We start from the raw sequence: 5,715 nt of genomic DNA, 5'->3' as shown, positions 1-5,715 counted from the left end.
CAGCCTCACCGGGGCCGTCTCAGCCTCACGGGGGCCGTCCCAGCCTCTCAGGGGCCATCCCAGCCCCACGGGGGCCGCCTCGGCCCTATGGGGACCACCTCGGCCTCATGAGGGCCGTCTCAGCAACACGAAGTTTGGCATTCTGTCCTTTGTTGGGCGGCTCCTTGCTGGACAAAATCTCCAGGCATTCCTGGTGTCTGAATATCTGGTATGCTTGCTTGGATTTCGTTTTCTACCAAGTGCACAGACTGCCTGTCTGCCGTCTCCCAGCGTCCCATGTGAGACTGGATCTGGTGCACCTGCCTGTGCGTTTGCTGGTACAGCGGTTCCACGTCGCCGGCCCAGCCGGGTCCGGCTCCGGCTTCCTCCAAACCTGATTCTGCTTCTTGAGCGTGTCCCTTATGTATGCGAGGAGTTGAAATCTGCATTCTGCTGGGCTGGGCTGCAAAAGCGCCGGTGGTTCTTTTTGTGCCACTAGCACAGCTTGGGTGGGGATGTAAATTGAGTAGGGAGGGGTCCCCGGGAATCACCAAGGCAGAGCAAGGGGCAATGACGTCTCCGAGACTCCCCGTCTTGCATCCCAGAGTGCCGGAGAGCAGCTCCGCGAGACAGCCACTCCCGCTCTCCGGCCCACTGCAAGGCGGTCCCACCTCTCCCCGCAGGGGTCTGGGACCTCAGGATCCCTCCCCAAACAAGCTCAGTGGATTTAAGAGTCTGCATCCCCTTCTGATTGAAAAAAAACGCATATCCAGTTTCAGCCCGCCTGGCGTGCAACTCCGTACCTCCGTTCTTGGAGCCTCTGCACAACCTACTCAGTCTCAATGCTCTTCTTTCTTTCCTTCCAGTTGTAGAGCTTCCACTGGGCCAGCTTTCCCATGGTTCTGAATGATAACTGTTTGTTTTATAGTTGGTAGTCTCGATGTTGTTGTAGGAGGCAGTACACACAGGTCTGTACCTTACGCCGCCATCTTGGTTCTCCGACTGTTTCTATTTTATCTACTTGAATCACATTGAAGACGTTCTTTTGGCCAGTTTGTCACATTATTTTGTTTCAACAACAAGAAGAGCTATTGATCTTGTAGCATTATAATGGCCATTTTTTCTTCAAGATCCCTGCCTGGGTCCTGGGTCCAGCTCTATCACTGCCAGCTCAGTGACCTTGGGACGTTGCATAACTTCCATGTGTATCTCACCCGGGAGCTCCCGCACGAGCGGTCGGAATTCCCACTGGACTCCCAATCGTCCCCTAGTGACTCCTGCAACCCCTTGTGTAACCTCCTCTTATAGTTGAGCCTTGATTATAGTTGGTTCATCAACGGGAGGGATTTACCCCCAGGTCAATCAAGCAAGAACTGGCTGTGACCACTGACCAATGACCTCTGACCACTGTGGAGGACCAGCTGTGCAGGGGCTTACTCAACAGAACAGGACTTACTTCATCAGGGCTTTGTGCTCACTGAGTCCACCCCTTGAATGTGTTGTTTGTGAAGGTAGTTGGGTGGTGGTGCTTCAATGTGGCCTCAAGCTGTCCACTGGGTACTCTGGCTCTGGGGCCTCCACCTGTGTTCTGCCCAGAGCCACCTGGCATGAGCTACAAAGTGAACTGCAGATAGCTGCTGAGCTTGGAGGTGCCCAGTTGAGGCCAAGTTGCGAACCAAGGCCGGCTATTGCTAGAGCCAGGCCTGGGGCCACTTAGCAAGAGGTATGGGACACACTGAAGCCAGATGCTACTTGTTTGATAGATTTTTAGGAAGATATGAAGCATGAGCCAAGACAGGCCATTCACATGGAAAAGTCACTGGAAACAGCTTGGGTGCAGTTGAAAGTTGGGTAGAGTGGGGTCTCAGGCAGTAACCAGGGGATGGGCAAACAATGTGAGCCAGATTGATGGAGTCTCTGATATGGCATCTGCCTGCCAGCTCTGTGCTGGGAGGTTCAGGGTAGTGGGGGAGGGGGGGTTATCAAAGGAATAATGTCTTCTGCCAGCATTTCTGTGTGGAAGAAAGCTCACACACACACACTGCCAACTATCACCCTGATGCCAGACAATTCAGTTCCTCCCTGTAAGTCTCTGGTGCATTTCAAGCTGCTGCTCCAGTGCTGGAGCTCTAAAGGAGTGAGTCCGAGTAAGTCCACCCACAGGCCCGTTAACAGGAATTGCCTAGGATTCCAGCTGCCCTCCGTCTCCCTCAGTCACAATACCTGCTAGTTTTTACAGCCAGAAGTTATGGGAACTTCTCTTCCTGGTACTACAACTTTGGACTGGAGGGCCCCAGGACCCCTTCCACTTCATGGGGGTCTCTGCAGCCAAGATATCCCTCCCAATTTTTATCTGCCACATATTAGTGTAGGACCAGTCTGTTCAGCATCTCAGCCCCTCCCATCAATCTCTATGTGACTTCTTTTTTAATTCAAGAATCATAGGACTTTCATTCAGCCAGATTTTAGTGGTTCTGAATGATGGTTGTTCTGTATTTCAGTTGTAATTTTGATGTCAAAAATGAGGATTGTCCTAGCTGATTTGGCTCATTGGATAGAGCATTGGCCTACGGACTGAAGGGTTCCGGGTTCAATTCTGGTCAAGGGCACATGCTTGGGTTGTGGGCTCAATCCCCAGGTGGGGTTGTGCAGGAGGCAGCAATTGATGATTCTCTCCCATCATTGATGTTTCTATCTCTCTCTCTCTCCCTTCCTCTCCAAAATCAATTTAAAAATATATTTTTTTAAAATGAGGATAGTGTAAGGAGTCTCGGGGACAACTTCTAGCATCCCAACATTTGCATCATGGGGGTACCAGAAGGTGAAGAGAGAGAGCAAGGAATTGAAAACCTCTTTTAAAATAATAGTAACTGAAAACTTCCCTGACCTGATGAAGGAAATAGACATAAAAGTCCAGGAAGCATAGAAAGTCCCAAACAATATGAACCCTTAGGCAGACGCTCTATCCACTGAGCCAAACCAGCTAGAGCAAAGTGGCAGCTTTTCAGAGAGCTGAGGAGAGGTGAAGAGAGCAAACCACCAGATCCTATTGAGGGCCCCTGCAGGTGTCTGTCTGCTGGGACTGTTCCTCTGCCCCCTCAGCAGGCGCACTGGTGACCTGGAGAGGATGGGGGAGGCCCAACCACACCTTTTCAACCAACCTTGTTGAGTGTCACTTCCATGTGATAGATCAAATTCATTGACTCACCAAATGACCACTCATCAAAGACAACATTAGTTTTACTACTAAAGTGAGAATTATCACATAGATAATGCTTAGGTACCCAGGCACCACTGTAAACATTTATTAACTTGAATACTATCATAATCATCATCCCCACTATGAGGAAGTTAAGGCACAGAGAAGTTATTTAAAATACACAGGGGTAGGAAAAGTAGGTTTACAGTTGTTTCTATGGAAAATAATACAATAATTAGTAAATAATAATACAAGAGCAAATTATACACCTACTTTTGTCCATCCCTGTAAGTGTCAGAGTCAGGCAGCCCAGCACTCTTAACTATAGTGTTACACAACTTCTCACTGAGGCCTGTAAGATTAGAATCAAAGTAATTTAATATGATCCTCATGACAATGTTTTTGAGTTCACTGTCAACAGAGATGTTGACTATGTAAAATCTCAGAGGGCATTGGGGAGCTAGCCATTGTGGGTGTAATTGCTACTGGTTCAGCAGAAAGTGAGCAAGAACTCAACCCAGGGAATGAGATCATTCACGTTGGAAGTCTGCTTAGACTTCCACTTCCCTCTGCTAGTGCCTAGACCAGTGATGGCGAACCTATGACACGCGTGTCAGAGGTGACACGCGAAGTCATTTTTTTGGTGGATTTTTCTTTGTTAAATGGCATTTAAATATATAAAATAAATATCAAAAATGTAAATCTTTGTTTTACTATGGTTGCAAATATCAAAAAAAATTCTATATGTGACACAGCACCAGAGTTAAGTTAGGGTTTTTCAAAATGCTGACACGCCGAGCTCAAAAGGTTCACCATCACTGGCCTAGAGAGTGTGCTTCCTTAGGTACTTGTCCGTCCCACACCCTCCGCCAGCGACATCCAGGCCTTGATATAGAAATTAGATGCTAGGCAGCCCCTCTCTCCTCCCACCCCTCAGTGCTCCGGGCCTGTGCCCACTGCGATGCCCCTGCCCTCTGCCTGCTTCGTTAGCTCCTGACCCTGCCCACCAGGATGGCCACAGAAACATGGCGCCACACACTGCCACCCACCAGGGCCCCGATGCCTACACTGAGTCGCTATCCCTCTGCTATGGGAATAAAAATAAGAAGGGGGAGCCCAGTCGGTGTGGCTCAGTGGTTGAGCATTGACCTATGAACCAGTAGGTCACGATTCAGGGCACATGCCTAGGGTGCGGGCTCGATCCCCAGTGTGGAGCGTGCAGGAGTCAGCCGATCAATGATTCTCTCTCATCATTGATGTTTCTATCTCTCACTCCCTCTCCCTTCCTCTCTGAAATCAATAAAAATATATATTTTTAAATTTTTAAATAAAAGAATAAGAATGGGAGACTCCTCGGCAAATTCTGGGCTGGGGACCCCCCTGGGATTCTACTGAAGAGGCGGTGCACAGGGAGAACAAGTGGAGACAGAAGCTGCAGGGAGAAGTAGAAGACTAGTGGCAGGAGGTCAATGGGCAGCTCCAAAACGATGCTTCCCATGAGGCCCAGGAACTCGAGTCCTTTTCAGCCTGGTCAGATCACCTGTCCCAGGAACATGCCCAGAAGTGCCAGCAGCAGCCTGAGGCAAAGGGACCTGCGCATCCCACACAGAATGAGGGCAGGAGGAAGAGCAGTGGCTCCTTAGAGAGTGAGCCAAGGGCCAAGGAGGAGGAACTGCGTGAGAGCCAGACCAGCAGGCCTAGGAGCAGGCACAGGAGGCTCACAGGGACCCAGAGCCCAGGGCTCAGCACTCCAGACAAGCAAGGATGGGCAGCCTCTGGCACTTTGACAACCTGTCCCGGCCCTGCCCTGGGGGAGAGGACTGGGAGGCCATGGCTACAGCCCTGATGGCCAGACTCCACCCCCACCCTCACCCCCACTCGGGGGTGAACAGGGGGATCTGAGGAGGTACTCGAAGAAAACTGGCTGCTTCCTACAGTGATTCCAGAGCCAGATTGAGACCTGGAATCTGGGTCGCGTGCTGTGAGACGTGACAGTTCTTTCTCAAGTCCTGAATCACCATATGGAGGCCCTCAAGTGACTTCAGACAGGAATCGCCTGGCGCTGAGATGCTCGATAAATGTTTGCTGAATCGAATTGAATCTGTGACTCGGTTGGTTACACCGAGCAAGGTACTAATTGGCCAAAGTCAGGCACCCTGGCCGGCTCTCTGAATCCAGAGAGGGGCTCTTTCCTGCGTGCGGTCCGAGCCCCTGCTCCGACGTGGCCGCGTGTCAGGAGGGAGTGGGGGCCCGTGTGGAAGGTGGAGGGTGAGTGGGGCTTGGCGCTCACCATCTCGCCTCCTGGATGCAGCGCAGCAGGACTTTAGAAAGCAGGACAGGAAGCCCCTCTCCGGAGGGATCCCCACCCCCGGGAGCATCCATAGTGGGCTCCAAAAGCTTCATGACGGCTTTCTAAATATATAGATTGATTTCAGAGAGGAAGGGAGAGGGAGAGATAGAAACATCAGTGATGAGAGAGGATCATTGATCCACTGCCTCCTGCTCGCCCCCTACTGGGGATGGAGCCTGCAACCCGG

Source organism: Myotis brandtii, unplaced genomic scaffold, assembly GCF_000412655.1.
Source record: "Myotis brandtii unplaced genomic scaffold, ASM41265v1 scaffold7838, whole genome shotgun sequence".
NCBI classification, from domain to species: domain Eukaryota; kingdom Metazoa; phylum Chordata; class Mammalia; order Chiroptera; family Vespertilionidae; genus Myotis; species Myotis brandtii.
The sequence above is the reverse complement of the archived record's forward strand: the minus strand, read 5'-3'. Positions refer to the sequence as shown.